Here is a 25,736-nt window from a genome sequence, read left to right as displayed (position 1 = left end):
GTATTAATAAACAAAAGTAATAGAATGTCACAGTATACGCCCGTCATTGCAAATTTCTTTCCACTATCACATTTGCAAATGAAATTTTAATTCTGTGGTTGTGTAGTAATTATTATTATTCTTTTGTTGTTTTTTTTCTAAATCAAGGAAAACACACCTTACCAGGTAGAGAGACCTTAAAATGCACCTTAAATTTGAAAGTAACATCTATGTTGAACCGCAGAAAAGTGGTCTTGGTTTTTCCCTACGATCAATTATAAAAAAGTTACAATATAAGTTATTTATAGTAATAACTAATGGAGTTAATCTATAAAAAAATAAATTTCAAGTCCAAAAAAATCCTTACCAGGGAGAGACAGGTCAAAATACACCTCAAAAAATTGGATGTAACATACATGTTGTACTTCAGAAAAGTGGTCTCTATTTTTCCCAACGACTACTAATGGAAAAATACCATATAAGCTATTTTAAGTAAAAACAAAGGAAAGTAATTCTCAAGATCGGACCTGCGCATTACACTCCATCTCATGATGGTGTACAATTGTGCCAAGTTACATCAAATTCCCTCCATGCATTAAGAAGAAATGCTCCGGACAAAGTAATTATTGTATCTGACCTTTGGCCTCTAAGAGTGACATTGGCCTTAGACCTAGGGACCTGGTTCTTGCGCGCGACACTCCGTCTCATGATGGTGAAAAGGTTGTTAAAGTTGGTAAAGCACACTGACTGATATATTTAACTAGAGCTGTCACAGAAGCAATAAATTATACCCCCAAAATACGGCCTTTTCACAGAAGTAACCAATGTCAAAGTAGAACCCCAGAATCTGTAGGGGTCATCTGCTGGACATGATCAACTCCCTATTAAGTTTCGTGATCTTAGGCCTAAGTGTTCTCAAGTTACTGTCTTGAACCCATTCAACTGTTCCGGGTCACTGTGACCTTGACCTTTGACCTACTGACCTCAAAACCAATACGTGTCATTTGCTGGTCATGAACAATTTTCCTATCAACTTTCATGAGGCCACAGCGTTCTCATGTTATTGTGCAGAAATTGTTCAACTGTTCCAGGTCACTGTGACCTTGACCTACAACCTATTGACCTCATAGTCGAACTTGACCTGTATTTTATGATGTTACACCTGTGTACGAAAAAATATGATCCTTGGCACAAGCATTCTCGAGTTATCCTCCGGAAACTGTTTAACTGCTCCGGGTCACAGTGACCTTGACCTTTGACTTACTCACCTCAAAGTCAAACTTGATCTGTATTTTTAAATGTTACACCTTTGTACCAAAAATTGTTTAAATCTGTCAAACCTTTCATGATTTATTGTCCAGAAACCATGAAAACCAACAGACCGACTGACAAGCTCACTCCTATATATCCCCAACCCCTAAACTTTGTCTTGTGGAGGTAAAGTTACATTTATCTAGCACTGAGAAATTACGAATGCAAGAATTGAAAGTCAGTATTAAGTATCTGGAAGAAAACATGTAGAATACTGATTTTATTCTTGTCTGAAGAGGTAATATTGTGATTCAGACTCACTTTTAGATCAAAATTGATAATTTCAAGCTTTATAGTATTAGTCCCTACATTATTTCAGGCATGGAGACATCTTGGCAGAGCCACCGCCCTTTCATAAGCCAGCTTGATGGTTGCTATTTTTCACATGAAGTGTCTCAAATGGCGTTATAATTTCAATTAAATTATTTTGCACCATATAGGAACACTTTGAAGCAATTAATTTCAGGAAGTTCATTTCATTTGGAGAAAAAACATGTAAGCAAGTTTGCATTACTTAGCCAGTTCTTACATCAAACTTATAATCAACTAATCAGATGCTGAAGTTTTGAGAATCAAATACATTTTTACAATTTCAGAAATATTTAATATAATCCATATAATCTAATGATAACAGGTAAGTTCATTTTAAAACTGGCATCCTGCATCATACAATATTATTAAGTTTGTTGCAGTGTTTATTTCAGTCATGTAGCAGCAAGCACTAACATAATCAGTATCTATTGATTCTGTAGCAGTACTTACCTGTTCAACCAGCAAATTTCTCATACGGATCAGGTGGAGGATGGAATTCAATGATTTTCAATATAATGTCTTTTAAACAAGAGGGTCATTGACCCTAAAGCGCTCACCTGAGTATAAGGATTTAAGTGTGTTTGCATAACGTAATGGTACAAGTATTGATTTCTTCTATGTTAGCCATCACACACATTCTTTAGCCTAGGGCAATAGTTAGACCGTACAAGTCTGACACCACACACCAAAAATAATTGCTCTAGGTATTATTGATTCAGAGAAAAGATGCATGTGGTCCAAGTTTGAAGCCTGTATCTTCAAACATGTGAAAATAAGTCACTAGGTCAATGTCAAAATCAAAGTTTTTTCGGTACACAAACCTATGCATGTGGTCCAACTTTGAAGGTTGTAGCTACAGAAATGTGAAAGTAGGTCACCAAAAGATAATAGGTAAGGGTATATTTCTCGGAAGCACAGAGCACCAAAAACACAGACCCAGAGCTACGCATTTACATAGTAGGCCCACAACAAAAAGAAGCTGTAATGGAAAAATATTTCAGACGGGTTGCTTCAAACATCCAACAAGTACATATCAATATAAGCTAAAAATTATTAAAGGGAAAGGAAATGGTAAGTGGCGAAATGGGGACGGGGGTGGGGGAGGAATCCAAAGGGGAAAGTTAAACAAGGAAGAATATACACGGAAAATGCCATTTTCTTTAAAAGCAGTCGCACTACAACGTAAACCACAATAGCGCAGACACTCATGTACCAAAGATAATGACACAACGACGACTAACTGAATAACATAGAAAAACGAACAAGCAACACATAAGAAAACAGTATGGCATCGTTATAGACTCACAAGCTTACGAACGTACCAACAAAAATAGGAAAAACAATCAAGCACTGTCTTGGGATTCGGCTGCCAAAACAAAGAGGAGCCGAGAAAACTTACTAAAAGTAAAGGGGGAGGGGATAAACCAAGTAAGGATCAAGGTCAAAGTTCATTTCGTTACACAAAACTATGCATGTGGTCTTAATTTGAAGGCTGTAGCTACAGAAATGCAAAAAGTAGGTCACTAGGTCAAGATCAAAGTCAACTCATGTCAAGGTTCATCTAGCCACTCAAAACTGTACATGTGGTTCAAATTTGAATCATGCATGGTATCGACAAGAAGGTTTTTAGTGTATTTCCCTATATTAGTCTATATAAACCTTGTGACCCCCGGGGCGGGGCCATATTTGACCCTAGGGGAATAATTTGAACAAATTTGGTATAGAACAACAAGATGATGCTACGTTACAAATATCAAAGCCCTAGGCTTTGTGGTTTTGGACGACAAGAAGGTTTTAAAATGTTCCTTATATAAGTCTATGTAAACCATGTGACATCCAGGACGGGGCCATATTTGACCCTAGGGGAATAATTTCAACAATCTTAGTAGAGAACCACTGGATGATGTCACATACAAAATATCAAAGCCCTAGGCCCTGTGGTTTTGGATTAAAAGATTTTCAAAGTTTTTTCCTATATAAGTCTATAAAAACCATGTGACCCACGGGGCGGGCCATATTTGACCCTGGTATAGTGCATTTACGACCAGCATGGATCCAGACCAGCCAGCTAATCCGCACAGGCTGGTCTGGATCGATGCTGGTCGAAAAGCCACTATGTTGGTTTTATCATTGCGCGGCTCATATATTGTTACCATCTTGAATATGTCACCTTTAAGTCTTTCCTATAAAATGACATTTTATAAAGCGTGACTCTATCTGACAAAATCTGTAACAAGATTCATTGGAAGCAAAGAATGCAACTATGCAAATATACTCTCTATAGCACACTTGGTCTGACTGAGTCTGTATATTGGAGGTAATGAAATGTCTAACACCCCTCCAGCCGCCTATCAACCAGCTTAAGCAGAATTTTACTTAAGTGAAAAAATGTTGCTGATCCCAGAAGACCAGAAAATATAATATTGAGTCAAAGTACAGGGAAACAAATTTTAGTTAAAAAAAACTATTGTACGTGTAATTTTAAACTATTCATTGCAGTAGGAAATAAAACCTGTTAACTGTCTGCAACATCCTCTGCCAGACTATATAACCATTTGAAACTATAAGATGATTAACTAAACATTACATAAATTTTACCTTTAGCTGTGATATTTATATGAAAAATACAGTTTTTTTCCTTGCATTGTCAACACATGTATGTTAAAAATAATGGTTGTAACAGTTTTTTTGTACTTATCCTGTATATCGGACTTCATTTTTCCAAGGGATTATATTGGAATTAATCTGTTGTATATTTCTGCGTTAAAGTTTTCTGCTCAATGAAGCAATAGTCCTCCTAATTTATCCCCCGCCAAAGGCGAAGGGGATATTAGAAATGCCCTCCGTCCGTGCGTCCGTCCGTGCGTCCGTGCGTCCGCAACGATCTTTGTCCGGAGCATAACTCCAAAAGTACTGGAGGGATTTTCTTTAAACTTCATACACTGATAGAACACATTGGGAGGAAGTGCAGTGTGCAAGAACAAACATTCTAACTTGCCTATTTTTTTGAGTTATTCCCCTTTATCATATTTTCTTAACAAAATTTGTCTGGAGCATATCTTTTTCATGCATAGAAGGATTTTGATATAACTTGGTATAAATGTTCACCACCACGAGTCAGAGTGTCATGCGCAAGATCCTTGCCCCTAGGTCTAAGGTCAAGGTCACACTTAGATGCCAAAGGTCAGATACAAGAATGACTTTGTCCGAAGCATTTCTTCTTCATGCATGGAGGAATTTAATGTAACTTGGCACAATTATACACCATCATGAGACGAAGTGTCATGCGCAGTTCCCTTCTTTAGAATTACTTCCCTTTGTTGTTACTTTAAATAGCTTTTATTGTAACTTTTTCATTACTAGTCGTAGGGAAAAATCGAAACCACTTTTCTGTAGTACAACATGCATAATACATCCAATTTTGGGGTGTATTTTGACCAGTCTCTACCTGGTAAAGATTTTTGTGTGGACTTACAATTTTTTTTTTTTTTTTTTTAAGATTAACTTCCCTTAGTTGTTACTATAAATAACTTATATTGTAACATTTTTATAACTGACCATAGGGAAAAGACAAGACCACTTTTCTGTGGTACAACATGGATGTAACTTTCCAATTTTAGGTGTATTTTAAGATATCTCTACCTGGTAAGGAGTTTTTTTGTGGACTTAGAAAAACAAAAGACTTACAATGATTACTAAACAACCACAAAATTAAAATTCCATTTGCAAGTAAAGAAATTTGCTGTGACGGGCGTATATTGTGACATTCTGGCACTCTTGTTCCCTGTTAGCTTTCCATTCCTTCTTTTTACAGTAGCCATATAGAAAAACATCATAGCTATACTGTTCATGAAAATTAATAAAATTTAGCAGTAAACCACCTCACCACTGACTTATTCTTTCTTCCACATCTTTAAAACCCCTGATGCGAACCACAACTAAACTGTTCTTCAAAGTTTTCCCCAAAATTAGTACTTTCAGACACTAACTTGCCAGGAACTTTAGCCTTCAATTATAATATGCCCGGCGGGGGGATTGGCCATGTCTAACATGGCTCTTGTTCAAGATAATAAATATAGGTGACAGATTAATTCATATCGTGTGCCAGTTTACTACTTTTAAGCTAAACTAGAAACATGAAAATGCTTTCAGAATTCCAAACCTTCTATTACAAATTTACAATAGAAGGTCTGCAAAACTAAGTAACAAAGATTGTCTAGCAAAGAACCTCATATTTCTCATCTGCAGACTTCATATAATACTGTTTCAAGCAAGCAACAAGTTGTTTTGGATCCAAGATTCAGATAATTCTGTGACTTAATATCACAGTGTTGTAAAAGACAATCAATTTCTTGAAATAAGCAGGGCACTACTGTTAAGAAAATACACAACATTTCAGAGACACTTCATGTGTTTATTCATTATTCCGTGCCTATATCAACATCTAAAGTCTGAAACTTAAGACTTTGCAAAACTGAAATTACTTTATGCCCCGTACCTGTTAATAATGAATGGATTTTAATGGTATTTAATGGTACTTGGCAGGGGTATGGCATATTTAACAACAAAAACGAAGAAGAACAAGAGCTATCTGTTGAAAGCGTGCTAAACTATTTGAAGCATTGATTGAAGTATGGGATCAAAATATTACCAGAGATTTTCAGACAAAAGAAGAAAAATTGATAAGACAAACAATGTACCTGAATTTGTGGATTTGGACAAGTCTTGCACTATATGGCAATTTGTGACCATGATGGAAAGCAAGTGTTCGAAGTTTCAAAGCGATATATCAAACAGTTTAGACAAAATATGAAATGGTATACGAAGCTTAACTAATCTCTATGTCAAACAAGTGTTCAAAGTTTCAAAGCCATATGTCAAATAGTTTTGACAAAACTGAACCAATTTCCAAGTCCAAAAAAGGGCCATTACTTAGCCAAAATACTTGACAAAATTATGTACCCCTGCCTACAGACAAAGACTAATATAATAAACACGCGTTCAAAGTTTCAAAGCCACATGTCGAATAGTTTTGACCAAACACAGTATTGTACGAAAACTGAATTAATTTCTATGTCCAGAAAGGTCAATAATTGAGCCAAAATGTTTTGAGTTATGTACTCTTACCAATAGGAAGAGACTGTTAAAATAAACAACTGTACAAAGTTTCAAAGCCCTATGTCAAATACCTTTTACCTAGATGGATTTCCAAGTCCAAAAAGGGCCATAATTTAGCCAAAATATTTGACAGAGTTAAGTACTCTTGCCAACTTATAAATACTATTATAATAAACAGTTGTTCCTAGTTTTTAGCAAATATCTTTGATGGTATACCAGATATTACCATTTCACAAAAACTTTAACCAACACCGATGCCGGGGCGAGTAGTGTAGCTCTCCATATTCTTCGAATATTTAAGCTTAAAAAATCAGTAATATACATTTATTATAAAGGAAGTTGCAGTAAACTAGTATTTAAGGTTTAAATTCTAAGTAGAAATTTCAGACTTAAAATGTTGTTGAATACAGGTTCAGAGCAATTATTTCATTTTTTTTTTGCTTCTAAATGTGGTGTGTATGATGTTCTGTTTAAAAAAGTAGACACTATTTTCTGTTCAATGTATACAACATATATCACCATTTTGTACATATGAAGAGAAACAGCATCAAACTATTACTCACTTTTGCTTGTCTTCCTATGAAGTGTGGCAGATCTGTTTTGGCTGAAGACAAATAGAAACATATAAATGCTACATCAAATGCAGAATAAAACTAGAGCTGTCACTATTAGTAAAATGCAGACATCAAATTATGACCTTGACATAAAAGACCAAGGTCACAGGCTCTACACACCTTCGGACTTAGACAAACCTAATGAAATGTTTTCATAAGCAAGTGTATTGTTTCACATAGTAACAATACATAAAGCTGAAACGTGATGACAAGTTGTGTATGTTATATACTGACCTAATAAATGGTAAGTATCATTCTCTAATATCATGACTGCATATTAAAATCAAATTATACAGTATATGCAATATTAAGTGATATCACTGATTTCAACACCAACACATATCAACAATAAAAAGACTGTTATGTGGAAGTCATGTCAGGTAGAAATACATCCATAAATTTTAATTTAAGCATTCTGAAATTCTGTATTCTTTTTCCAAAAATGAAAGAGAACTTGGGTGTTAAAATACAGTTCAGGTTTATACTGAAAGCAAATTTATGCTATACTTTTTCTGAAATAATACAATGTCTTACATTGGTCCATTCCATCAATAATAAGTGACAAACATTTTCTTTCTAGAAACACTGTCTGTAAAATGATCATTTCTCCCAAACCGTCATTGAAAATCTTTTGACCATCTGGGCCTTAAAACTTTCTATAACTGTTGTTAAACATAAAAAATTTCTAGTCACTACATCATGAGGTTCTGTATTTATCAAATTTTGTATTTTTCTTCGACTGTATTCAACAAAATTATGAATTTACTACTATATTTGTAACAACATGCTATCGCCAAAGTAAATATAAGCATTTTTCTCCTTTATAGTACAATAGTAAATAGGGAGAACAAGAAAGTTTGCCTTACATTTCATGTTGATTGTGTGAAGCCGTTTCTTTTCGTAGTTCTAACCTAGTGACTGGACATTAGTGTGCTCTCAACTTTCTCTGTAAAACTGCACATTTTGTGCACTGGGAAAAACATTTTGACTGAAAAAAAGAAAAAGACTTTATATTAATTTGGAAAATGTGTAATATGCCTAATGCAAAAGAACAATTTACTTTGTGTGTCAATTGCTTGAATCCTTTAAGCAGCAAAAGGGAATTTTAAAAGCTTACTTTAAATGCTGCAATAATCCCAATTCAAGTGGAGCAGAATAACATGTATATCCAGGACTATATAAAATCTATAGTGTTACAACAGTTTACTGTGTCATTCTAGATACAAAATAGAATCAGTTAGTTTTCAGAATGTCAGTGTATCAATGATTTAAGGTAAAATCGTCATGGCAGAAAAAATAATGTAAAATTAGCAAAGAAACAAAATTTAAGTACTGCATCTTATTCTTGCATAAATTATGCAACAGCTATAAAATAGTACAAACCTTTTTTATTTTCAAATGTGGAAAATGCTTTGTCCAAACACTGTAGAATGTTGATTCTGACACATAACCTTTTATCTCAGAAATATAGGTATGGTAAACATGTTTTTTTATTGTACGGTATGGCAACAATATGTCTTTTGTGTTAGGCATTCTGTCCGCATACATTGTTGCATAGCCTTCAATCCAAGCAATACATTCAACACTTTTAACACTTGTTTCACGGATAGCTGGATATACACTTAGAGCACCTCATGATGAAAGCATCTTGTGTTTGGTGATGGAGTTCTTGTTTATATTAAGTACAAATGCCAAAGCTTTAAAACATATATCTTGCCCATTCACCAGGAAAATGCAAGTAAAATTGCCACACTTCTGTGATAAAGTCAATTTTGTTATGAGCCACTGTTTTCTCTGTTCTTTCAGTTTTGTCCAATATTCATTTCTTAGCCTGTGCACAACTTCATATGTCACTTTGTTCATACATTCATGTTTGCATTTGCAAGTGTTTCCAAACTGCTCATAATATTTGAATGATTTAAGGCTCTTTCTGCTAGTTTTGGCTTTCTTTTTATGGATACTGTTTCAAAATCATCTGAAAGTAAAAGAAAAACGTAAAAATTATACACATCATCACAGTATCATTGGGTTCAACAGTTACAGAGCGGAAGGGAATGGCTAACAAACCAACAGACAGACAGACAGACAGATGGACACCGAGGCGACAACATAATACGTCCCTTCGGGTGTATTAAAACGAATCAAGATCTTATGGTGATACAAGTTGTGTGCAAACTGTGTCAAATTTACATTTATTACAAATTAATTTTTCACTTTTTCCGATTGTTCGTAAATTTACAGTGTTGAGCTTTTGAACTTTTTCAGATATTTGCAAAAATATAATTTTAATCAGTTTAAACTACTTCGTAAATTTACTAACTTGTTACTTGTTCGTATATATGAACTGTGTCAAATTTACATTTCTTACAATTTGTTAGTTTTTCACAGTTTTCATCTTGTTTGTAAATTTACGAAGTGTATCAGATTTATGTTTCCTATCATTTATTAAATTTTTTTCAGTTTGTTCGTAAAATTAAAAACTCTTAATAAATTCGTAAATTTACGCACTAAATATATGTCGTTTTATTTTTCTGAATTATATTTTTACGCAGTTTTTGAACTGAAAGGATGAAAAAAAGAGCGTAAAAAGCTGGGGGTTTCAAGTGAAATTAGGAATACAGATTCCCTTTTTATAAAACATTAAGTTATTTATAAATTATATAAACAATCGAAAAATGTGCTTTATCACGATATATGCAAACATTTTTAAGACAATCTTGAAACATCGGGCCACTGTATTTCCGCTTACTGGTCCAGGACAAGTTAGACCTTATTGTGCCGGATGTGTATAGTGAATCCTTATTAGATGCGTCGTAAACTAACCAAGTTTGATTTATCCATGTTTAATACAGTTTGAGGATTTATGCAGAATGTTTAAACATAGTGAGAATAAATCGCAGAAAAAATGTTCCGCCAAATATGTTAGGAGGTAATACAATTTGTATACAATTGTAGATAACTACGAAACATTTAGAAGTTTTGAGACAAAATCAATCGGTTGAACCTTTCATACGAAAACCTGATGATTAAAATCAGAAATATCTCAAAAGTAACTTTTTTGTATCGTGGCTCTTCGTTAAAGAATGATATTTTGCATTTTTTCACACATTAATAGATTTAAAATGATAATAAATGTGTATTGCAATTCCGGCATAGAAATGGACACTGACTTTACAGTACTGGGATGGTAACAGCGGAAGCGGCGGTCCAGTACTAACACTGTCTACGAAACCAAGGATCACGAGCTCTTCATCTTAAAATTACGAACATTGGGATCAGTGTCAAGTGTACACCTGAAAATAATAGTCTTGCTATTTGCCGAGTGCACACTTGTTTTCTATCGTCGTTTAATAAAGATATATAGAGTAGACTTTGAAATATTCGTACACATGCATAATCTCATAACCACTTCCTTAATGTATGTTCTCTAAATTTAACAGATAACTGGCTCAGCTGCGACACCATACTTTAAAGTAAATTCAGTTTATTCACCACGAGGTTCAAAATGCACGAAAGTCTCGTGGTAGTACATGTCTTTGATTTACATGGTTGAAGTGTAAACAAATAAGTAAAATTGCTTCGTTTTATTTCTCACGGAAAAAATGGGACAGTTTTTTATATTGGAATGATTATAGAACATATAACGGTATGCATTTAAAGCAAGTTGATTGTTTTCTACAGGACGAAACCTAAAACAAGTAAGCACTTCTACTTTTTTAGCAATTTCCCTCAGGTGAACTTTAACATGTTTTACAAAGAGAAATCAGTTTTGTGTCATCTTGAAATGCGTTGTTCGGCTGAAAGGTTTAGTTCCCGGAATAATTCTAAAATGGTTTATTTTTGGGATTTTTGTTTTATTAATGTATTCAACATAATGCGCAATATTTCTAGTTTTTGAAAATGATTGAAATTGAACTTTGTTTTAGAAAATGTTCCAATCTTTTATTAATATTTTGCCAGCGGATGCTTACAAAATTTAAGTGAAAAGAATTTCTTGTCCAAGAGAGGTGTTTAAAGCGAAAAACTATGTTTACACATTGCGTTTATTTTTTAAATGTAAAGGATCGGTAACAGATCAAGGAAAGAGGACAGTGCAAAACTATACTAAATGGATACCCCAAGCCAAGATTAAGGAGACATATATATTTTAGAAAAGCGGTGCACGTGTTTTGCGCATTATAATGTTTATCGTCATTTTCTTTAAAAAGTAACGCTCGAATGCATTATTTTGGCATTTCTTTGATTTGAAAATACATTATGGCACCGAAAATTTTCACTCATTTTCTTTCAATGCACTGTGGAGCTTTCATGCTCGCAAATTTACCTACAGATATATCATTTCAACTTTTATCATTTATTTTTTGTGTCCTTGAATTTCCCAAATTGTTTCGAGGATTGTAATTTTTCACATGAATTTCTAATTTCAATTTGCGGAATATCCTTGATATTTGATGTCTTGAAACTTGAACATCATCAAATCATAGAAAGAAGACGTTGTATGACACGAAAATTGAACAGGTTATAAAATAGATAAATTATTCTAAAAAAAACCAGTTGTCAACTGATTGACAGATGCTTGAATTTCGTAATAGGGTCTAAGTTAAGGGGTCACAATTCTTGACAGTGTAGCGCCTTTAAATTCTTACCATTGTCAAAGAAATGCTGCACATCTTCGTTTTGATGCACTTGCGGCACGGTGCGAGTGCTGAAATTTCGAATTACAACCTTAAACAACGTTTTCAAGAATTCTGAAAATTGTTTGTTTTCACTTCTTTACAAATGGAATGGTTTTTCAAAGGGGGATAACTGCCTTGAAATGACTACGAGACAGTTCGGAACATAATGGGAAAACATATATTGAATTACTAGATTGTCGGTAAATGCGTTATTCCTTGCAAAACATAGTAAGAACCGTCGTTTATATGACTGAAAAATTGTTGAAAAAGACGTTAAACCCGAACACACACACACACATAGTAAGAACTCATGTTCACGGTTTATAATTCTCTGTTTATTGATTAATTATTTCCGCTTCATGAAAGTAATTATGCACATTTGCTTACAATAGTTGTTTCCCTTTGATTTGATTGCAAATGACAATCTGTCAAAAATGTGTATGGTTGACAAATAGAAAAAGAATGAGTAAATCAATGACAAACTTACATATCTTTTAATTTTAGGACTCATTTTTCTATTTGGGAGTAATATGCAATACTTCATAGTTTGACATTTACAAACTTTGAACATATAATGACTTTCATGAAAAAGACATGATTATCCCATAAAAATGATATTATGAGCCCTAAATTGAACATCTCACAAATGTATTTGAATGGACAACATCTTTACCAAAAAATCTCGGTCCAATACATCTTTGAACGCATTGTCCTTTACAGCTCCAAACATCAAATATTCATAAGAAGTTATTCCCCTTTAAAATAGAATTCCATTTGTAAAAAAAAAAACAATCAATTTTCAATATTTCTAGAAAACTTCGGATAATCAATCTTGTTATCCGAAATTTCAGTACTCGCACATAGTTGAAAATGCATCAAAACGAAGATGTACAACATTTCTTTGAAAATGGTAGGATTTTAAAGGCACTGAACTGGACAAAAGTGAGGTCCCTTATCGTGGTCCCTTTTTGGGAATTCAAGCTTCTATCATTAAATTGACATTGGAATTTCAGAATTATGTACTTATTTAGTTACCTGTGCAATTTTCACTTCAAATATTCATCGAATCCTTAAAATGTTCATTAAACATTAGGTAAATATTAACTATTTTTATTTACTGCAAATCGCACATCTTTTCGCTGCTGCTGATTGTTTTACAACCTTAAGATTTATTCGACCACTATCGCCAAGTTGTTCGATAATACTTAAAAGTTGCCTTTCTTGTTTTAATTACATGAAATGTTCAAAGTGGGCCGTTTCAATGCTGGTCTACCTGGGAAAGATTGAATGTAATGTATCTAGCGTTTGCAAAATCATGTGATGTGTCGTAGGTTGTGTTGTAGGTCGACATACGACAAGCGACAAGACGCAAAACACAAGGCGCGACAAAATTACATGACAAGTGACACAACGCACGAAAATGAGACAAGGGGCTTCCATGGGCGAGTGATTAAGGTCGCTGACTTCAAATCACTTGCCCTTAATCGATGTGGGTTCGAGCCTCACTCGGTGCGTTGAATTCTTCGTGTGAGGAAGCCATCCAGCTGGCTTACGGAAGGTTGGTGGTTCTACCCAGGGTCTTCCTCCAGCATCAAAGCTGGAAAGTGGCCATGTGACCTATAATTGTGTCGGTGCGACGTTAAATCAAGCAAAAAAATGATACAAGACTTCGCGACATTTCGTTTTGTCGTCCGTCTTACCGTATGTTGAGCGTCGTGTCGTATTGTCGCGAGTTGTGTTGTGTGTCGACCCTCTACTCATATAGGTCGAGGCATGACTTGCGATATGATAGGCGACATACCCATGGCACAACGCTCGACAGACGATACAATGGGCGACATTATGACACAGAAGACCGAAATTAATGCTCTGCGCCCATTTGCATTGCCAGTCGTGTAATGTTATACGTCGTGTTGCATTGTCATGTTGTAAACACTTTTAGGTTGACGCACGGCATGAGATATAACACACGACCAAACGACAGCGTTTTCAAATCAAGGCTAAAAATGGCTACCGCATAAAATTTGAGCTCTGAGATATTCATGACGGTTTTTATGTTTTCCTTGGTTCAAAAAAAATAAAATGGGAGATTTTGTAAATTGATACAAGATACGGATATTACTGGTTAAGTAATTTATTCATTGGACAGTGATATATCAGTTTTATTCATACGTGTTCATCATAATGATAATCGTCAGTGCGCAATTACGGACAATGGAATATACCGAACAATAGGGGTGACCAAAGGTATCCATATCACTTACCACAATGAGTAAGCCGTAAGCTGATGATAGACAAAGATCTTCCCCAAATTCACTAACAACGCCAAAGGAGTCTCGAAATCCAGAAAAGAAAATTAATTTAAACAAAAGTACATGTGATGAAGAAGTTGCAAGTATGTCAATTATTGAAATTAAATACTAATGATATGATGGTAATTGCAAATATTGTAAAAGATGCGCTCAACGATGAACTTAAGAATTTTATTAAAGAGTCTATTCCTCGTTTTCAAAAGTATACGAGGACAGGGCTCGTACTCTAGAGGTTGAGAATATTACTTTGAGAACCGAGCTCGATGAGGTAACGGAACTAATTGAACAGTTAAAGGTTCAAATGGACGAATCCCAAAAGTACACTGGACGACACAACGTCAGAATTTCTAGCTTTCCGGTGTCGCGTGAATATCACACGCGTGGTAATATTACCACGCGTGTGATAATTACGCGGCGGCGTGAGAATCACACGGTTCCGGGTATACCCGTGATAATCACAAGGGCGGTCTTAGTTTTAGACATACATACCAATATGATATATAAAATTATTCAGAAATGATTTCTGCATCAATTGGTATAGTTTTCAAAGTTTTCAAAGTTTATTTCATATATCCATTAGGTCATAGACCCATGTGGCAATTTTTGTACATTGTACATACAAATAATACGAATATGACGTACATGTACATATAATGTAATTTCATATTTGCACTGAATTATACAATTCTACTAAATATAATTGTATGAAACATTAGTTGTCACAATATGACATACATCAAAATTTACAGTAAACCTAGTATACTTGTAACGTTACAGCACAATTTGTCGAACATTATACATATTATGTTGAAACAACAGAACTATTGAGGCACTTTATAAAAATCTACAAATGTGATCAATACTATACCACTGCATAGCAAGCCTCATAAGTAAGATTCACAAGTGGTTTTTGATAAACATATTTAATAGTATTTGATTACTATAAAATATGTTACGCTATTATCAATACACGAACTAATCAAACGATCATTTTTATATTAAGTCATTAAAAGCATATTCCACTCTGATGTCTATCTTGTCCGAAACGAAAAAGACAAGAAAAAACGGTGGAAAATAACGCTTGTTTGTTGCAGAAATAAATGTGCAGGTAGTAATAACTAGTTTACATAACATTAAAGTTACATATAACTAGTTTCATATATATTTCTAAATTATGTGTTTTTATAATAAAAGTCTGATATTATTATTATTATTATTATACCACATTTATATAGCACTCTTTTCATGCACTTGTACACGTTCAAAAGTGTTTTACAGAATAAATTGCAAAAATACAAACAAATACGTATACAAAGATAATGCATTCCATATTAACAAAAATCATGAATGAAAACAAGTATAATTTAATACAAGATAAAAACAGTTAACAAAATATTGTACAAAGAAGTGGGTTTTGAGCAGGCTTTTGAAAGCAGCTAGCGTGTCAGCTTCCCTGATCTTGACAGGAAGGAAGTTCCAAAGCTTTGGAGCAGTGCACGAAAAGCTGCGATTGCCGTACATCATGGTTTTAGATTTTGGTATAACCAGTGACAGCGTGTCTTGTGATCTTAGGGTCCTGACCGGTTTATATACTTCTAGCATATCCCTAATATAGGCAGGGGACTGATTGTGTAAAGCCTTAAAGGTGTGGATCAGAACCTTGAACTGCACCCTGTATTTCACTGGCAACCAGAGAAGCTTCTTCAGAACCGTTGTTATATGATTGCGACGGGGCGTCTTAGTGATTACGCGAGCTGCAGTGTTCTGGACATGTTGCAACTTGTTAAGTGTGCTGTTTGGTATACCACTTAACAAGGCATTACAGTAGTCTAAACGTGAAGTAACCAGGCTGTTTATAAGGGTTTTTGTGGCATCACTGGTAAGATACCGTCTGATGTGACCTATTCTGCGAAGTTGTGCATATCTAGCCCGGCACACCGAGTTGACTTGTTGTTCCATATCCATACCGCTGTCAAATACTGCTCCAAGATTCCTAACACATTTCGTGGATTTTATCACAGAATCACAATGATATCATAGTAAATGCTTTGTTAACAAAACTTCCAAGACTTTTTAATGATTGGCTATTTTTCGAATTCAACAGTTCTATGAATTTAAACATATTTGGACGTTTCCAGTAATATAGAGGTAACAACTGTTTTCTAAGTTCAAAATATATAACACATTCTAGCACAAAATGATATTCGTCTTCTAATTTATCGCATATTATACATTTACGTTCATTTAAAGGTGTACTGACTGGTTTATTCCATCTGCCGGTTTCAATGCAAAGTCTATGAGATGATAATCGTAGCCTAGCTACACTTATTCTTAATTTTGATACATTTATTACATCGAGATATGGTTGAAGTTTAAAAGCAGCAATGTTTTTATAAAAAGTGCTTTACTAGAGTCATTTAGTCTACTTCTCCAATTTTGCATAAATTGATCATTTATTCGATGTTTAATCAAAAAAAGAAACATATTCATATCACAAACTGTTTGATAATACCAAACATCAGGGAATCCAAGAGAAAATAACAAATCTCTTAACAACGAGCACCAGTTTTTCGTCCTTGGCTTATCTATAATATCTTGATACAACATATTATATATGATTTTGATATATTTTTTAGAATCTGATTGTAAAATTTTTAACCAAAATTTAACTATTGCATAATGTCTATAATTTTGCAACGGTACCCTACCTAATTCACCATACACAAAGTCGTTTTTGGTTGTTTTTTTGACACCTAACAGACGCTTACAATACTGAAGATGTGCTCTTTCTACTGCGTTTCCACTATGGAAGCCCCACACTTCACACCCGTAATTTAATATAGGTACAACTAATTTATCAAAAAGATCTAATTTATGTTTAACAGAAATATTTGTGTATGTACTTATTCATTTTAAATATTGCCTTTAGCGATTGACCAGCGACAGTCTTCTGGGCTTCAAACAATGAATCCCCAGTGGAAAACACTATCCCAAGATAAACAAATCTGTTGACAATTTCAAGTATTTGATTACCATACGTAAAATTAATGTTATTTGGTAATCTTCCACCTTTACGAAAGATCATAACTATCGTTTTTACTGAGTTTACAGACAATTTCCATCTATTACAATATTGATATAACAAACTCTTCACTACTATTTGCAAAAATGACAGTATCATCAGCATACAATATAATAAACATTTTAAACATACATGTATCAATTCCTTCAACACCATTTTCTATATACATGCTTTCTAGATCATTAATAAACATGGAAAAAAGAAAGGGAGACAAAGATTCACCTTGTCTAACCCCAAGGTGACACTGAAAACTATCGCTTATTTGGTTCATATATTTGACTCTTGACTTGACATTATTATAAATAGACTTTATAATGTTAAGAATATTACCTTTTATACCTAATCTGATTAATTTCATCCATAAATTTTCTCGGGTTATATAATCAAAAGCTTTACTTAAATCGATAAATGCACAATACAGCAGCTTATTATTAGTAATATAATGTGTAATCAATCCATGCAATACAAATATATTATCTGAAGTACCCATTTTCGATCTAAAACCTGACTTACTGCGCCTCTATATATACACCATACAATTCGGCCCATTCATAAAGTCGGTTATTCAATATCCTGGTAAAAAGTTTACCTAAAGTACCCAATAAAGTAATACCACGATAGTTATTTACATCATTAATACTTTCCTTTTTGTGCAAGGGGACACCATGATTCTGGGAAATATCCAGTTTCAAATATTTTATTAAACAGTGCCAACAAATGCGACGAAATAACATTCTTACCATGTATAAAAAATTCATTCAAAAGCACATCTGGACCACTAGATTTATTTGTATTCAATTCCTTAATAGATTTCAATAACTCTTCTAGGTAAATGGCACATTTAACTCTTCAAACATAATACCAAATTCGTCATTTTCGTATCTCTCAATAAAATGTAAAACATCTTCATCTAGTGTAAAAAATGATCTTCAGGACAATTAACAGCTTTAAAATATGTCTCAAAGGAATCAAGTGAAATACTTGTCTCTTTAACATTACATGAATTCTTTAACAATTTCCAATACAATTTTGCATTTTTTCCCCTAGCGACTAATAATTTGTGTGTCTCATTTTTATCATAATCAAATCTAGCCTTTCGTAACACAGTTTTGTATTGTGAACGTATATTTACCATATTTACTCTATTTTGTTCACTTTTGTCACGCCTGTATGCGTTTAAAGCAATATAAAATAATCTACGTATATTTTCACACTCGGAAGTGTACCATTAATTTGGGTGATAGTCATTAACATACACAGACTCATTACTTCTTAAGTTTCTTTTACAAATTGGGGAGACTACTCCGTCAAAAATATCTGACAATTCACTAATACAGTTATCTCTTTCAGTTTTACATGTAGACGTATTTACATCATTAACAAAAGATGTCAATTTAACCAAAGTATCATTTGCCGATAATCGGTCCTGATAATCCTTTACCTTATCGCTATTCCAAACATATTTGTACGATATATTTTCATATATTTTTTCGTGTTCTGAAGTATTTGAACAAGGATTTTTAAACGTAAACATAAAATCAACTATACAATGATCCGACAAAATGATGGGGTCATGTACTTCAAAGTAATCAATATTTGCAAATATCAGCACTTGTTCTTCCATTAACTAATCTAAGCCTAGTCTGCTTACAAAGATCTAACAAAAGTAACCTATTGTTATTAACACGCCCTGTATCTTGTGGGTAACGTTTCATTTCTGTATCAACAGAATAATCTTCTGGTAAAACATCATGATTAGATATATTATCAGAAACAACAAAATCTTCCAAAGAATTAGTCCTTGAGTTGAGATCTCCGCAAAGTGCAAAATTAAAACCATTTTCATATTTTGAATCTAGACTTACAATAAATTCTAACAATCTGTCATATGTATAGCTTGTCTACTACTATTTTCAGGCAAAACGTAACACAGACCCATAAATAAATCATTTTGCAGTCCTAGTAAGCTACCATTCATTTTTATGCAAATAATATCATCTTGGCTCTGAACACAAAAGTATCATCAGTGACAAATTCATTGCGAATATAAATAATTATACCGCCTGAAGCCCTTTTACTTGAAACTTTATGTTCTGACCTATTTAACACAAAGTATTCAAAATCATTAGCCATTAAATCAGAAAATTGATCAGTCAAGTTTCAGTCAACAATACAATGAAATGACTATTAAAACAGTTTTTAACTCCAGTGAAAATAATTTATTCGTCCGTTTTGTGCATAATCCCTGGACATTCAATAATGCGCATCGTAGCTGAATGTTTTCGGCTTTGGCCTAATGCCCTACATTTACACCTGCACGGGAATCACCTGTTGTCGCTGAACCATGCAATGATTGACTGTCCTGTGTGGTAGTATGGCTATTTATAGAACCGGGTTTTACCGGATTACTAGAATTGTCAATACACGACTGTTTACTATTTGCTCCTGTCAAACGTGCCCGAGAATTACTCCTTGAAGCGGCCCGCCCGCTTAGCTCAGTAGGTAAGAGCGTTGGTCTACGGATCGCGGGGTCGCGAGTTCGATCCTCGGGCGGGGCGTATGTTCTCCGTGACTATTTGATAAACGACATTGTGTCTGAAATCATTAGTCCTCCACCTCTGATAATTCATGTGGGGAAGTTTGCAGTTACTTGCGGAGAACAGGTTTGTACTGGTACAGAATCCAGGAACACTGGTAAGGTTAACTGCCCGCCGTTATATAACTGAAATACTGTTGAAAAACGGCGTTAAACCCAAAACAAACAAAAACAAACTCCTTGAAGCGCTGGCATTTCTCTTGGAAGGCCTGTGGGAATCGGACCTTTTTTCAGACCGGGACCTTTTCACGGAAGGAGTACGTGTAATACGAGGACGACCGCGTGCACGTAATGGAGACTCGATTGTTTTTGACACTGTGTTTTCACTGTCTGAATTTAATTTTGAGTCACCCGCGTTCACAAGTTGAACAGTGGCATTACATGGTTGATGTGTATTTGGGGACTGTACAGATTGTGCTGGACTAATTTCTTCGGATAAACCGAGTGACTGAGACTGTTTCCATCGGAGGATTTACGTTAGTGTTCACAGGAACTTGCAGGTTCATTTGAGACAAGTTATGTGGGTGGGGGAATAGATTTGGCATTAGATCTGGCATAGATGGCACTGGTCCATGGACATAGGGGGAAAAGCCAGCCATGGTATGGAATGATTTAATTGCTGCTGCAATTGAATCGGGTTGATCATGGGATTAGAAAGTAAATGTCTGTTAATATCAGCCTGCTGGGGACTTAGCGGGGTGGTCATAGCTGGGACTGCATTGTGATTCGGGACTGGATTATGTATTGGATTTACAGGGGCATATAGTTCGGATGGGACGGGTGGTTATACACTTTGTGGCGCTGGTAAGTTATTTTGATGTGCCCTCACAATGTTTCTGTTACTGATTCCTCGACTGAGTTCTAAAAATTCAAACCAATCACTGATCTGCACATCATGTGTATACATACTTTGATCAAAGTTGAGTTTATCTAACTGTGAAAGTCTACTAGCGTTCGTGTATCTGTTCCATTCCGGGAGCTCGTCTTTAACAACTCGGCCATTTTTAATAAGCTTTGACGGATACACTATTTGTAACTTGGTGTCTTGAGGCGAATTCTGTTTTAAGTCCTTGTACAGTGGCCAAAGGCGAGAACGTGCCTCTTGAATTTCCTTGGGGTAATCATGGTCAACATAAAATCCTGTGTTCTTTAGCATATTGGCTCTGTCCATAAGCAACTCTATATCACAGAAGTCTCTAAAGTTCACTATTATTGGGCGACGCTGGACATTTCTACTACGTTCAAATCTACCTAGTCTATGCGCTCTTTCTAGGTATGAAAACAATTTTCGCCTCTATTTTCAGAAATACCTCTTATGATTAGATTGTTTCTCCTTGATCTTGCTTCCATATCTATAGACCTATATGCAAGAGTTTTCATAAAGTCTGTATGCGTGTTCGTTACTTGCACTACCTGTCCTAGTTTCTCACCAACACCTGTGTGCGATTTCTCGAACCTGATTAATCCTTGATTACAAATATTTTGTTCACTTCGAATCCCTTTCCGTTCATCAAACATATATATCAGTTTATCATCAATAGAACTACTGACAAAATCGTCTCTAGAAATACCTATTCCACTCATTTTAACAACTTTTTCACTTTCCCGCTCTTGAAAAATTTCAAACCGATTCTTTGTCGATGCTCCAAAGTTCATTTTCACCTAAATCACTGATTTTATTTTTTTGCTCAGATTCACAGCTGTCATTCCATATACATATTTCCAACAATGTTCAAGTATTTATATCCAGATTAAATGTCTTAAACTTATTTTATTTTCAAATTTCTGGCTCTGTATTGAAAAGAACGTACACTATCCGCTATATTTAATTTATAAACTAATTGGGTATTCAGGCTTGTATCAATTCGGGGATGTGCATCAAAGCCACATACTTTGAAAAAAAAATGGGATTTTTTTTTTCATATATATAATTCTGTCTTTCTTTACAGAATAGTTTTATTATTTTATATATCATTCTTATTTAAATTGGAATGATATGAATATTAAGAATCCTGGAGCGGGCAGTGATGGGGGAAAAAGTGAGTGCAAACTAAAATATGATAATATTTTGATTAAATTTCTATTCAAGGGAAAAATATTCTGTATAAGCTGACTATTTGGAAACATAGAATTTATGCTCTCCATTTTTGGAGAAAATAAAGAAATCTATCTATCTTCGAAAATCAAACATAAATATGCTTGTGTACTGCATTAAAACGAATTTTTTATGATGAGCTGATACGTCTTTATAGAAACCAGGGGCGGCTTATAATTGAAGCCTTATTGTTCAGCGTAACTATGTTATAATCGTACGGGTGTTGTTAGTTTTAGACATATTTACCAAAATCGCGCATACGGTTATCAGGAATGATAGTTTAAAGGGACAAAATGATGTTTTTCATAAAAAAAAAAGATTCAGACCTTCTTTTCAGAATAGTTTTAATACGTTTCCGTATATTTATTTTTAAACCGAATATTATGAACTGATATGAACTTTAAAAATCCAGAGGCGGCTTGTGATAAATAAATATACGTTAGAATAATAAACACCGCGGGCGGCGTAATTGTAGGTATATATGATATACCTATATAATGCATAAAATGATTCAGAATGACTTCTGCATCTATTCTCAAAACTTTATTTTCAGGTGCGTAGCATGAGGCCATCGCACGGGTGCATACTTCAATGTTTAAATGTAAAACATTTTGACGAAAATATAGTTATTTTTATTTAAAGATAATAATTATTCTGCATAAACTGTTTGAGTAATTATCTGCGTCTTTTGAAATTAATCCCCCACGCCCCATTACCAGACATTTTAATCTCCAATAAACAAGATCCTGTCTGGTCCAGTCTGATGAGGGTCCATAAAACCCTGTAGACTTGACATGTATTTGATTGCTCACTCCCGCCTTTTTTCATAAAAAAAGTAATTATTTAAAACTTAATAAGAAAAATGACAATTTTTATTCAATTATTATGATATTTTTATCTAAGTAATAAAATAAAACCAGAAACATTGATCATTGCTGGATTTTATTAGAAATAAAAGAAGCGTTCAGTTGCATCTTTAATAAATAAGAAGGAATATGGACAGAAGGAAAAACATATAGGCACGATAGATGAACAGAATGTTTGGCTGGAGACCTTTCTAATGACACAGTATGTTAAGTGAACTGACTTATAAGAAAACCTTATTAATTGCAGATAATTCTGATTATAGTATAAGAAATGTGATTTGGAAATATATATAATTCCCCTTGTGTGGCCTAAATACAGTTTCTTTTTTTATGATAAAATCCAGCAAATACAGAGAAATCATTGTTCAAAATACACAAAAATCATTATTTATAAAAGCTAGGTTCCTTTGATTCAATTCAATTCAATTCGTTTATTTCTCTCAATTCATGATAACATGACATTATGAGGTACAATATTTATAATATATAACTATACGAGGCATTTGCATTGAATTTGTCAAGACAGCAGGTATAATACTAGCACTAAGTTCCATAATAATAATAGTTTGATGATTATGTTCTTGAATGCATTTTCTTTTTTTTTTAATGAAAAATCCAGCAATGATGAGATATAATTATAGAAAAAAATCTTGATTAATTAAAAAATAAAAAAAAATAAGAAAAAACACTGTTGTATCTTTTCACTTTGTTTAGCCCTAATTCTAGCCCTATAATCAGGCTTTCTAAACTCGTTATAAAGGTGAGAACTGGTTTGCTATAAAGGTGAGAAATATCACCTGCAGTTTATGTACTGCAAAGTAGTTATACAGTAGCTTATTATGATAAAAATTGTTAATGGCCGAATAGGGGATGATGCTGGTATTGGAAGTTTTACAAATATGACCGTCAGAGGTAATAGTTTGATTGATTATGCATTGTGTAGTTATGATGTATTTAAGTCTGTTGCAGATTTTGTTGTACATGACTTTCAAACATGTTCCACACATGCTCCAATTCAGGTTAATTATTCTATCAACTGTCTTTTTAGTAAAGAGAACGATAGTAATATTAGTACAATCGAGAAACTTGTTTGGAAGGCTGAAAAGGTACCATTATTTAAAGACATTATTAGCAATACGGTTTCAGAGTTTGATGATATAGTAAACAGTGTAATTGGCTCCGAGACAGAATTTGATATTGGCGTAAACAACATTGCTGATAGTCTTTAACATAAAGCATTTAGTGTTTTTGGTCAAAAAACACATGGTCAATGTAAGAAGTCTGATCGTAGATTTAAAAGCCCATGGTATACGACTGAATGTGAAAACGCCAGAGTTGTGTTTAAAGCGACAAGTAAAAAGTATAGACACTGTAAGAATGCAGAAAATTATGAGATTTTAAAATTGCCCGGAAAAGGTATAAATTGGTAAAAAGAAAAGCAAAAGCAAAATTTAAAGTGAAACAGAAAGGTGACTTGTATAATTTAGCGAGGAGTAATCCGCAAAAATTCTGGAGTGAAATAAGAAGATTTAAAAACAAAAAAACTGCACAAAGTACATTGACTAAAGAAGAATTTCATAATTATTTCAAAAACTTGTTTGCAGAGGAAACTGTATTCGTGAATAATGATGTAGAAAGTGAGCTGTTACATGATGATTATCTAATTGCTAATAATGTTGATGAGCTAGATAAAGAGTTCGATACAAAAGAGGTTGAAAAAAAGCTATTTCTTCGTTAAAGTGTGGAAAAAGCGGTGGTATTGATAAGCTTATTCCAGAAATATTTGCAGAATGTAATACGATTTTATCACCTATTTTATGTAAGTTGTTTAACCATATGTTTATAAATGGTATTTACCCAAAAAGTTGGACTAAAGGTATAATAGTTCCTGTTCCAAAACAAAAGGTGATTTGAGCGATGTTAATAATTATAGAGACATGACATTAACTAGTACATTTTCAAAGATATTTTCAACATTATTAGATACACGCTTAAGAAAATGGGCAGAAGAAAATGAGCTATTGACAGAATTTCAATTTGGTTTTCGCAAAGGAAAAAGCACGATAGATATTTTGTTTTAAATTCAATTATAAATAAAGTTTTAAATGATGAAAATAAGAAACTCTACTGTGCTTTTGTAGATTTTTGGAAAGCCTTTGATGTTGTATATAGAAATGGTATTTGGCTTAAATTGATTAGATATGGAACATCTTATAGAATTGTAAAAATGTTACGATCTATGTTCGAAACTGTTAAATCATGTGTAAGAATTAAAGGAAGTCTATCAGATTTCTTTGAAAGTAATTCAGGGGTAAAACAAGGAGAGCCATTGTCTCCCCATTTTCTTTATAAATGACATGTATGCGTTTTTGATGAATGATGCAATATATGCTTTTAGCTTAGATAATATACAATTATTTTTACTGCTCTTTGCAGATGACACTGTTTTATTTTCATATTAAAAGGAAGGTTTGCAAAATATGCTAAATAACTTGAATAATTATTGTACAACATGGGGTATAAATGTCAATATAAACAAAACTGTTGTCATGGTATTTAAAAAGGGCAATAGACCAGAAAATGTTGATTTGTTCTACGGTCAACGTAAGTTAAATATTGTTACCAAGTTCACATACTTGGGTGTCACTTTGTCAGCAAATGGTTCATTTTTTCAGTCGCAGAACTGTTTGTCTAAACAAGCTATGAAAGCGGTATTTTCATTAAATGCACTGTTCGATAATTTGCACATGGATATATCAGAAATTAATCTGTTTG

Source organism: Mercenaria mercenaria, unplaced genomic scaffold (assembly GCF_021730395.1).
Source record: "Mercenaria mercenaria strain notata unplaced genomic scaffold, MADL_Memer_1 contig_4455, whole genome shotgun sequence".
NCBI lineage: Eukaryota > Metazoa > Mollusca > Bivalvia > Venerida > Veneridae > Mercenaria > Mercenaria mercenaria.
This window is presented reverse-complemented; position numbering follows the sequence as displayed.